The 12,749-nt window shown below is 37.4% G+C and overlaps 1 protein-coding gene across 47 annotated transcripts in view; it reads left to right on the top strand.

The window, feature by feature from the left end:
* The window catches only part of Nrxn3 (neurexin 3), a 1,548,305-nt gene that overhangs the window by 860,299 nt on the left and 675,257 nt on the right, over positions 1 to 12,749 (top strand). The window lies entirely within an intron of this gene.

Raw genomic sequence — 12,749 nt, 5'->3', positions numbered from 1 at the left:
TAATCAGATGTTAAAAGGTCCTTGAAGTCACCCAGCTATAAAGGTCTTTTTTGTCAGAGCTATGATGACTCAAGGTAAGCTTGTGGTCAAAGTAGCTTTCAAGACAGGATGAAGTATGAGCATGTTAACCACTGGGAGGGTCAGACATTTGACAGCTAATCTATAGTGGCAGATACCATACTTTCTCCTACTCCACCAGTGGCAGAGGTCTCCTTCCATGACATATACTGCCTGATGACATATATGATTAAGAATCCATTTGACTTGCCCGTCACACTTTCCAGATCCCTAATGAAAAAAAAAAGGTACCTAAAACCATTTTGTTTTAACTAATCCAGGTATGAAAGATGAAATAAGATGAAACATATTTCAGCACACACATTTTTCTGAGCAAATGGGAAAGTAAGAAGCAAGAAGTGGTAAAATAAGGTATTATTCATTTCATTGAATTACAGTAGCAACTTGGCCCTGATTGTTAATGTTTGTCCCTGCTATGTAATGTATAGTCGTGTTGGATTAAAACCCCCCCCTTGGGTATGATTTTATTTACACCTACACATATATTTCTAACAGATGAATGGCCATTCTTGGAAATACTTAAAGAATCTGAGTTGGTTTTGCAGCACTACTCTAAGTTCAGCAGATAACCTCACCCTTCTGTAACAAGGGAGGGGCTGATGCTGAATGATCTATAAGACCCCTTCTAGCTGTAACATCCTATTAGTTCATGTTTCTTATAGGGATCCTAGGATATGATGAAAGAGGATCACACTGTTTTTCTGTCACCATATTTATGATGCATGGTATTTTGTGTTTGCCCTTGAGTCAGCGCTGTTTCTTTTCATGACAAAAGCAAACCAGCGTCTCCCTGTTTCTTGGAGAGGCCACTCTGCTACTAAAGAGCAATTATCATTTTCTTTCTATCAGTTTTCTGATTACTGGTACCTTTATTTAATGCCATGTCCTCTTACTGTGAAGACAACTTTAGCTAAAGATTAATATTTTAGCTGAACGACTAGTCTACTTTAAAAAAAAAAACAAGAAAGTAGAATAGATTAGAATCTTCAGATTATTATGAATTAAGTTATGTGATTATAAAGCTTCAGACTTAAACACAAAAACAGAGGACTATAAATAGTGATATACTCAGATTTAAAAAATCCTCTCTCCTATACATCAGTAACTAGAAACATAAATATACTACTGAAATCAAGTTTTTCCCAAAGAAAAGGATATTTATATCAATCAGCAATGTATTCTTTGGTATATAATAGAGCAATAAGTTAATATGAAATTTAACATCTCAGTGAAATAGCAGTGCAATGGAGAATTTAAATCCACATAATACACACACATACACACAGGTGAGCACACATGACACACTAAATAGTGTTATTTGATCTACCTTCAAAATGTGGCTCAGAGACATTCTAGAAATAATAGATGGTCATAAATACTTCTGCCTGGTTTAGTCTTTGAAAAAAGTGCCAAGACATGACAGGGCATGCATAGAACATAAAAAAAAAAAAAAAAAAAAAAAAAAAAAAAAAAGTCAAACTGAGCCACTATTCCTTGGAAAGGAGTGGTTAGTGTATTGCAATCAGGAGGGCATTGCATTGGATTAAGCCACAGGATATAAACAGAATGCTTTTTCTAATCAGCTCCATATGAAGCCTGCAGGGAAAGATAACTGAGAGACCTGGAAATAGTTACTAAGAGAGGATTGTGGTTTAATTTGGAGGAAAAGCTGAAACAGGCAGGTGGGAGCCCTAGGCTCTCCTGAGGCTCAGCCTTTAATATGCTTGACCCTCCCCATCTTATCAATGAAGTCAGTTTGATCTTTTGCCCGAGGAGAACCATGCAGGAGTAGTAGACATATTGCAGAGCTAAAAAAAAATGCTATTAGGAGGTGAAAGAGTTGTAAATAAACTATTTTGTCCAAACTACTGTTACCAGGTAAAATACATTATCTTAAGACAGATAATATGTACTTCAGGAAGAGTTTTAATTTATGAGAGATGCCTGCAAACAATGACAGTTTGCATAAGCTGTGGGTTAGGATCAGAGGATAAAGGAAATTGGTCTATGTCCACATTCGAATATTTTGATTTCCATACTCCAGTTTTTCCCTGGAGTCTATTCAAGGCTGGAGGGCAACTTCTCCCAATTCCTCCCTTGCTCTCCCTAATCTCTCAAGACCTTTTGCTATCTCATATGGGTCATTCTTTCTTTGTTCTCCCACATTTCAGAGATCTCTTCTTGTCTTCTTTCATTACACCATGACAGTCATTGTTTCAAATTCTACATCTCTCAAGTGGTTAATGAGTGAAAGGAAAGAAGCCTCTAGCCAGTGTGATCCACAGGCTCTCTCAGCAGGTTCTTGCCATGTGCCAGTCCTGCTCAACCTCAGCAGAGTTGCCATAACTCTTGTCTTCAGTCTTTTGTTCTAGGAAAGTCTCTAGCCACTGGTGACCTAAACACAATACTGTGTTAGAGCCAAAAGGAAATAGGCTCCCTAGAACTTAATGGCTTATCTTTTTTTCCCTTCTGCATCACCTTTGTTTTAAATCTCTTCCTTTAAAGTCTACTTCCTGATCCAGAGAGCAGTCAAAACTTCATGTAATAATTAGTGAGGACAATATTTGGAAAGAATTTCAATCAATTGATAATTTGAACCAATTTTGAATCATTTGTTAATATTGTTCATCAGCTCCTCAGAGCAATCTGTGGTGTTGATAGCACATCAGATTCCTTATCTTGTTGATGGTAAACTAGAGGTTTGGAAATGCAGAAGTTAGCAGGTATAATTGTGTGTATTGAAAGAGAGACTCTACTGACTTCAGACTCTATTTGTATAATGTTGGCTTAAGAATTGTTCTTTCCTAGGCACTGGGTTAGATAAAAGGAACTGAAAACATAGAAGATAAGATCTTTCTAGCATTAAGGATTTGGATATGATACAAATGTATTATTACAGATGGACCAGCACTGTCTTCCTGTGGGCAAGAGTGGGAAGACACTACCAGTTCCCTCATGAAGGATTAAGGCTTTTATGGTGCATATGTATATGTGTATATGTATAGTATGTGTGTGTACATATATGTGTATATGTATATGAATATATATATATACATATATAATTTGTCCATATTCATATACAAACATAAATAATCAAAACAAAATTTAAAAATTAAAGTAAAAATTTCCAACCTGAGTTGTTCCAAAATCCAAAATTATTTGAGCTGTGATATGATGTCACAAGTAAAGTTGTTTATATTCCTTATCACATAACAGGTCCCAGTCAAAATACAGATACACTGACGATTTTATACAATTACCAATAGACCATGAACATATAGTACATATATATATATATATATATATATATAAAACCTGTATTTACACTTTGATCCCTTTCCCACACTGTATGTGTAAAATGCATATCTGAATGTGTGTGTATATATGTGTGTGTATTCATATGTTTGTATCTCTGTATGTCCATGCATGTGGGTGTATGCAAGTATGTATTTGTATGCAAGTATGTATGTGTATGTGTGGGTATACAAGTGTCTGCTGACACGTGAGTGTGTATTTGTGTATATTCAAGTGCTTTGTATGTATATGTGTGTGTAAGTATGTGTTGTATACCCAGGTATATGTGAGTGTGTGTGTGTCTGTGAGAGTATGTGTGTGGATATATACAGTACCGTCTTTGGTAGGAATAGACCATGAGCTAGAATATCTCTGTATTAGGACACTAAAAGTTGCAAGTTTGCAATATTCAGGCTTGATAAAGACCTTATAAGTTTAGAAATGAAAGAGTAATGGTGTAATTCTTGTTCAACTTGCTCCCACCCATAATAACCTATCCAGAAAAGACAATTTGTCCAAAGAAAATTGGATGGAGCAATACTTAGCATTCTCAAAGGCTTGCCTACCTAGTGAGTCTTTTACCTACTTCACCATTCATTTCTCTTCTGGCAAAGACATTGGAAATCTTGTTAAGCTAAGCTAAAAGAATTTACAGGTGATAATCAGGCTAACCCAGTTGAATACTCAGGCCACTTCAAGCAGGAAATAAAGATCTACTTTTCAAATTCTATGTAAGAATTCAAGTGTACCTAATTTTCTAGTGCTGTAGAGGTCAGATATTGGATCTGTTGGTGAGTTCTAGTCTCAGATAGATGAGTATTTCTTCCAGGGAGACTACAGACTGTCACACTACATAAGTGCCATTTGCATTCATGACACGAGAGAGGACAGAGACATTGACAGAGTGTTTTTCCCTGCCTCTTTCATTTTTAAGTGGATGATGACATACTTCAGGGAAACATCCCCCAAACAAAAGTTGACAAATTTCCATTTATTTTCCATCAGTGGTGCGGTGTGAGAGGTTGTCCCAGATCTAAGTGTGCTGCCCCCGAGGCCAAGATGTTTATGCCTTCAGCTCTGTGGGTCTCCTATGGAACTACCATCCCAGTCCAGTCACTTGGTTGGGATGATTGGCAGGCTGAAGGAGTTTTTTATGATTTCACTAAAGCTATTAATCTGATCCACAAGTGTAGACGGGAAACACACAAGGGAAAGACGTCTCCTAGAGGCAATGGTTTTTGTACTTTCTCAAGAACAAAGTGAAGTAGAAACACTACATTGAAAATGGAGCCCTAGAAATGCATGTGAGGGTGGAGAGAGTGTGTATTGAGCTCCTGTAACGTTCCTGGCATCCTACCAGGCTATTTATATTACACTTGAAACAGTATGCTGGCGTTGTTTTTTCCCCCTTTTTCTTTTTATCCAACACTGGTGTACATGAGTGTTAGGAAGGGTAGAACATTGTGGATACACTGGAAGGCAAATCAAAACAACAATAACAAAATGATTGTTCTTCCCTTTTTAAAAAGAGGGCAGGGGAAATGTTATAACTATAACTTATTTATAATTAAAAATAATAAAATTAGGATAGTAGTGTGCTATTTGTTATTAAAGGATATTTCTTTAAGATCTCTGTGGAACGTTATGGGACTGGAAAATTTCCAGAAGCTTGGAGATAGAAACAGGTAAGCATGCAGGACTGTGTAGGAACAGTCATTATGGGGTTATGTAACCAACGTTATAGATTTCCTCTTTAATGGGGAATTTTAACTTTCAGAGCTAAGTTCAATGTGATAAGACTATAAAAATCCCCAAAAGATTATCATGGGAGAATCTGGGAAGTGATACAAATCTGCCCTTCTATCTGCTAATATTGAGGTTATTTACATGAACTTGTACATATGTTAACATCCATTATATTGTACAGCAAAAGAAAGCATAACTCCAATTCATTACATAAGAATTTTAAAATATAACTTAATAAATCAAAACTCCCATAACCCAGTATCAACTGCACACCAATACTATGTTAGTGGATATCTAATTAAAGGGCTAGTATGTAATATATGTGATCAGCTGCACCAAGCGCTTCCTGGATTTAGAAGAACTGTCCCTCCTCACACGCATCATGCCTGTTCCAAATCTATTTATTAAGGTTATCCCTTCTTGGCATTGATCAAAATCCTTTGATATCTTATACGTCATAAGTTTTCATAAAAATAAAAGAAAAAAGAACAAGGGGACCAAGGAGGCTCTGGGGTGATGGGCAGAGCTCCAGTGGTGCCTTCCAGTAGGTCACGATGCGATGCTTCTTATCCTTGTCTTTCTCCTGTCTTCAATTCTCCTATTGATTTACTTTTTTAAAAAACTAAGGTCAATCACATGTTTGTAGGTGATACCAATTGCTTCCTGGAGTTTGTCCTGTCTCCTTACTGTTCTGGTTTTAAACCCCCCTGTGGCTTTTTTTCGACTGCATGGATCCTGATAAATGAGGTTGAAAGTGACATAGAAATGAACTCAGAAGTGAGTTTATAGCACTGCTGGGGACCATCTGTTAATGTAAATGTTTAAGGTAAAATGCATTAAGGCTTAGGAGCTGACGAGACATTTCATTTGCTTCCTGCCTTCAGGATGGATTACACCGACTGCTGCCTAAGTCTGGAGAGTTCTCTTAGTTAAACTTGGTATGTCGGCTTTTATTCCTGTCTGCTGCGATTCATTGTCAGAGACAAAATCTTAAGCACATCTTTGGGTTGTGATTGTTAAAATAACTGGGTTAAGCCGAAAACAGGAGGAGTTGTTTGGGTTTTGTTAAGTTCACTACATTTAATATGGCTGCTAAAGATTAGTGATTATATATAGTTAAATTTGTTGTTTCTAGTGTCAAATAATTTAGCTGTGTCTATCAAGGCTATTAATGCCGATCGAGATATAAAAAGTAATTTATTGAATGAGTGATTTGGTATTAAAGTTGTTGTTAAAGCTGAGTTATATTGTAATTTCCTTACCATCTGAGAATCAAGAAATTAAGAAGTACCTATTTCATTTTTAACCCTTGAGAGTATATTATTGGAGAAGAAATTTAAGTTAAGTATTTTTCTGCTGTTCACAGGAAATGACCGCCTTTAAAGACAGAATCAAATTCAGCTACCAGACAGAAATCAATAATTTTCATTTTCAGCTTTTCCTTCATAAGTTGGTGACTTGTGCTTATAGAAGGTTTTATGATTCTTGCAGACCTACCTAAGAGAAAGAAGGCAGGGAAAATAAGCGTAGTCAGAAGAAGGGAGAGAAAACTTATCTCAATGTAGTTCTGTTTAAAGAAATGTGTAACTGGCTCAGGGGAGATGGCTCAGCTGGAAAAGCCACTGGACCCTCAGAACCCATGTAAATGTGAGGTGGGAGAATGAGTCCAGCCTGCAGTTCCAGCCGTGGAAGGCAGAGACAGGGATCTTCAGAACAAGAGACATAGTGATGAGCTCTGTGTTTTCTTAAAAGACCCCACCTCAATGTATACAGTGAATAGAGAAATCTGGGATGATCTGAACCTTGAGTCTCTAAAAGCATACACAGTACACATTTGCCTCTAAAACACATGTAAAACACACGTGGGTGGGTGGCTGTTTGTCGGGATGAAATTCTCCAAATCATTCAGCTCATTTTCTCTGTTAGATAGAGGTAAAACTGCTCCAAAAGCAGTGGTTTTCTCCAAGTTTGGTTGAATTACATCTGGTAAGAGGAAGAGGCAAGATAGAACAATCCCATTCTTCCAGTTCCCTCCACTAGACTGCCATTCCTTTTTATGGCATCCTAGGCTTTGTTGACAAGTAGGCCTTAACCTTGTACTTCATGTATTCTAAAAAGTATACAAGTGGGAAAGCTGTAAAAGTGACAAACTACCTTCCCATCTGCATCATCTCCCCCATTTTGAGAAGAGAGCACATGTTGCAGATATGTAATTTTGCATGGGAGAGGTGAAAAACCTCCTGCTTAGTTGGCTACACTGCACTTAATTTGGTGCACACTGCAGTATAATCACGAATTTTTAACTCACAAAGTCCAAATGGAAACGTGGAAAACGAAGGGCTTTCTTCAACTTCCAAAGACTCACAGACACAATTTATATTCAGTACGTCATTTTATTTAATTTGTCAGTTAATGTGGAAATAATTAGGCTTTAACTGTAAGAAGAAAAATATTGAGTCCAGTTCATACTTCTGTATGAGAAGTCTCATGTTTTGTCTATGACTATACGACTTTGGGTGTTGTCCATGGAGATGAATAAGCATCCCACGAGCCATAGGCAAAGGTCTTTCTGATAGTTTACAAGTGTACAAAATCTTTCATTTAAGTAGATTCTCAAAGACAGCCAATTTCCTGATAGAAAGGTTAGCAAAAAATCTAGGCAAGATGGTTAAGGGAAATCACAGATTGACATGTTTTCATGGGAAGCCTAAAGTGATTGAGTTTTGTTTGACACATTCAAAACCTGTGCACTCTTTCCCTTTACATTCTCATAGCATCCTTCCAAAGAAATGTATATATAGACCCTTCAACAAAGATATTCACTCTCATCTTAATGACTACTTGAATAATTTCCCTGAACAAATGATAGGATGATAAAGCTTTCCTTGAGAAGAAGAGGTCACCTTGTATGCTTGATAAAGAGAGCTACCCATTCTCTGTGAAAACATCATGGGGACTCAGTGAATTGGAGCAATTTTATGTCTGAAAATTTCCCAAGGATAATTGCATGTGAAATGAGAAGTAAACTCCTCAGGGATTCCTTGTTATGGGATGGGGTAGGGCTCTTGATGGGTCAACGAGAAGAGCATTGTTGGGTCTTATGCTTGCCTCTGCCAAGTCGGCTGTGGTGTTTCCAATAAATCACTTTAACCACCCAAACTCTACAGGGCCCTGGCTTCTACTTAATAAGAAAAATTGCTTGAGTCTCTGTCATTCTAGTCAACGTCTTACACTTCTGCCTAAAGATCAGCATGGATAAGGTGCCCTAAAGCCCCAGGAGAAATAGGAGCCCATTACTATCACCATTTCAAATGCAGCCAAGATGAAGAATGATGGCACTAAAGATGTGCTACTTTGAAGAGCCTCTCCTGTCCTCTAGAGTTGCAATACTATTTATGAGAACTCATGAAATATTTTACTATTTTATAATGCAATACTGATATTCATCCAGGAAACCATATTTGTTAGATTCCCCCCCCCCCCTGACTTTTTAATTGAAGAACTCTCTTAAGGGGCTGGAGCGATGGCTCAGAGTATATATCTTTCTGTTGCAGAAGACCTGAAATCAGTTTCCAGCACCTGCATTAGACAGCTCACAACTGCCAGTTCCAGAGGGCAGAGTGATGTCTTCTGGCCTCCTAAGGCACTGGCACTTGACATTCACATACCCTGTAAACCTCTGCCCTGACTCCTCCCTGCACATAAAGACGCACATGTGATATAACTAAAAATAAATTAAATCCTTAAAAGTCTCAAATATCACTGATATAATGCCTATAGAAAAGAAGGATTATGCTATCATTAAAATTTTTGTTGGAAAGAGGACAAGCTTTTAAAAATATTATAATGTAATCCTTTCTTTTGATGGGAATTAGAGTGGGAAACAAGACTTTTCACAGATTCATTTTATTGTTTATAATCTAAATGAAAACACATTCTTACAGGGTTGGGTTAGAAATTCCTCTGCTTTTCTTTGCGAGGAAGGATTGTGTTGTACATCTTGGTGAACATGGCAATTTCTGATGGATACTTAGACATAAGTCAACTTGAATCACGGAGTACTCTTTACTTTTAAAAGACAAATATTCTGATCTATGTAATTCTCCGTGCTCTCGGAAACACAGGCTATTTCTTTGGAATTTTGAGTGCTTTTTGAGTGACAGATTGTTTTATTGATAGTCCTAAAACCCCCAACTAGAGCAAATATGGCATTGTGATTAGAGGAACTTAGACTCCCCATTGATCTTCCACCTGTCCTGCCCTGGAGCAAATTTAAGGAAACTTACTGACCTGCTTTCTTAGGCCAAGCCTTGACAGAATACAGATGTGGTAGTTACCACTGATTGTAAAGAATCTTTAATCTTTCAGGAAAAAATATTTTTATATTGGCCAGAAGTATATTAACAATTTTAATGACTACAAACTAGAAGAAGGAGGAGGAAAGAAAGAAAGAAAGAAAGAAAGAAAGAAAGAAAGAAAGAAGAAAGTCTATGGATTTCTTTAAAAAAAAAAAAACCAAAAACACAAAAAACACATAGCTAGCCATAGAAATGAGGAGGGTACCCTGGGAAGATAGTGGTTTGCTTTGATCTTTCATGGATGAGAAAACCCTCAGATAATCAATGAAGAGTAGATCCACAACTAAAATGAGGAAAGCACAGCGAACAGGTGAACAGCATTTCCAGGCTGGAAGTTTCTCTCTTTTCTTGATTCACCAGGTAGTCCATGCATGAAGGGAAGACCAAACAAGCACTTGTACTTTATTATCTGTCTCTTCAAATTCTCGAGAGACACTAAACTCACACCTAGGAATAGTTTGACAAGGCCAGAAACTTTTATTTAGAAAGTAACTTGTGTACATATGTTGCTAAAATCAGAGTTCCTCCCCCTCTCCCCCAGACCCTCAATGGAGATGATGGATACAGAACTTTCATTCCTCCCCCTAGACTAGGGCTGAGAGCTCTTAGGAGTTTTATTTCTATATTTTTCTCATTTAACCTCTGTATCCTCCTTGTCTTGTTTTAAGGACACTCATTGGACCAAAATTAAGACACTGAGTTTTTATTTCTCGTTTTGAAAGCAAAAATCAAATGGAAATTGTGTTAACAGTCTTGTTATATTTTTAAAATAACCCTAAAATATCATACAAGCTTTTGAATGAGCACATTTCTGATTTTTTTCACTGATGAAACGACTTTCATTTTGATATATCAACAAGGACTTACCCAGGTTCGCAATTTGATGGAGATCTAGTCTTGTTATAACTTTAGAACTACTGTGTCTTTTAAATATTAGGAAATTTTGGCTGGGTTTCTGGTAGCTGATTCCCAGTTAGTATGACAGGGTAATTACTCAAAACTCTGCATGTGCATTTCTGCATGTGGGTTGACGGATTCCATCTGTGTTAATCAGCTTTCTCGTCCTATCAAAAAATGCCCAAGGCAATCACATTACAGAAAAGTTCATTTTAGTGCTCAATTTTGGATGTTTGAGTCTCTGGTCAGTTGGCTGAAGTGTTTTGGAGCCTTTGACAAAGCAACACATCATAGGAAGGCTGTGTCACAAGGGATGTTGCTTGAGAGAAGACTTGGCGTCACAATATCTTTTTAAAGCATGCCTCTAATGACTTAATGTCCTCCCACTAGGATCTACCAACTAAAATTTCCAGTGCCTCTCAGTAGTGTCCTGGCTGGTGACCAAGCCAAACAGTCTTTGGGGAAGCACTTAATTCCAACCACAGCATCAAATACTTGGAAATTTTTGTCTTCTCCCTGTGAAGGATGTTATCCATCTACTCTGTATAGATAGTTTCGTTTAAATTATTGTTCCTTCCCCTGAAGGATCACAGGCTTGTGATCTGAGTTGGATCAGTGGCTTTTCTCTCATTGTTTGTCTTTGATTCCCAGTTCTCATTTTGCTTTCTAAGTGACCAGAGTATCACTTCTCTATTTCCATCGTGTTCCATTTGAACCTCTTGTGGCATTCTGGGTTCCAGTCTACCCCTTATTGCCACTGTGACTTTATAGTTGGTCCACTTTCTCAGCACAGAATTGCTTTGTTCCACATCAACTTATTTTGACAGTCTGTCTACTATTGAAAAAGAAAAAAAGAAAGAAAGGAAGGAAGGAAGGAAGCAAGGAAGGAAGGAAGGAAGGAAGGAAGAAAGAAAGAAAGAAAGAAAGAAAGAAAGCGCAAAATACCCCAAAAGCCAAAAACTTCACCCTGAACCATCTAAATATTACAACAGTAGGAAAAAAAATACCTCTAGTCTCCGTAGGACACAGGCTTTATCTACTAGTCTGCATAAAACATGGCAGGTGTTTGTTCAGTAACAGATGTTATGAAAGCATCTATCTATACATGGTATTGGGTGAAAAATATCCTATAACTGGAATTGATTGATAGATTTTCAACATGTAGAACCTTAGCGGGAACACAAATCCCGAGATTTAGCTAGACATACCAGGGGAAAAAACTAAAAGTCTCAGAGCACATATATCATTACTCCAACATTAGGTAACAGTTAACAAAGCCCTTGCATTGCCGAGACTTACCTCTCAATCCATTTCAAGTAGAAAATAGTAGCATCTCATTATGTTCAGGAAAGAAAATGCCCCAATACAGACAGAACTTGGCATCCTTTCTCTTCCACCACTAAAAAAAATTCTGTCTTGATCAGCACCAATTTTATGTCTTGGTGAACTTCCTGTTATTAAAACCACCTAGCTCATTTCCCAGGACATAGTTGTTATTTGAAAAATATTGACGATAACAAAGAGGCTGTAGAAAGCACAAGTCTTAAATATGAACACTACAAGCCCTTATTTATATACTGGGTAGCAAGAATGTTATGCCACATTCCTGAACATATTATATTCTTTTTGTCTGTATGTAAACAGCAAGAGGAATTAATAACAGTGGCACTTCATAACAACTGTAAGTTACAACTGGCTCTGATTCATCTTTCAGGAACTGTTCTCACTCTTCTATTCTTGTTTCCCAACTGATTTGACAAAAGACAGAGGGATTAAGAAGCGAATTAGTTTAACTGAGAGGTTCCCCAGGGGTACTTTGTCCCACATGTTCTCACTTGTGGTTTATGTAATCAGAGCTTTCTGCCTTTCTGAGTGCTAAAGGTATTACTATGAAGGTGATTGTTTGAGCCAGTGGGTGATGGCGTTATGATAATTATAGCCAGGTATGTGTGAACTTAAAGACCCAAGTTAGTCCTGCAGGAGACCGAGACAAGACTTCTTCTCATACCTTTGTAATCATACTTCCAATGCAAGGTGGCTCCACTTACCAAGTAGGAACAAAGGTGAATGATTAGGGGGGACTGTGTGTACCAGTGCTTTGGGGGAAGCCCCAAACAATCCAAGTTAATCTTTGCTAATGTGCCCCTTTGTGTGCTATGTGTATTTTCTTCTGGTTCTTTTTTTCCCCACTAAAATAAAACTAAACCACATGCATTCTAAAGTATGCTTTTCCCACGTCTTCAAAAAAAAAAAAAAAGTAAAGTTACTTTTATGCAGAAAATACAATGGGGAATGAGTTAGTTGTATTTTGTTGTCTTATTAAGATTTTCTCATCTGAAGGTTACTTAAAATGAGCAATTCTTTATCAAACTTGAG

The sequence above is a fragment of the Arvicanthis niloticus genome, chromosome 23 (assembly GCF_011762505.2).
Source record: "Arvicanthis niloticus isolate mArvNil1 chromosome 23, mArvNil1.pat.X, whole genome shotgun sequence".
Classification (NCBI taxonomy): domain Eukaryota; kingdom Metazoa; phylum Chordata; class Mammalia; order Rodentia; family Muridae; genus Arvicanthis; species Arvicanthis niloticus.
Note: the sequence above shows the minus strand (reverse complement) of the source record. Positions and strands in the feature narration are given on the sequence as shown.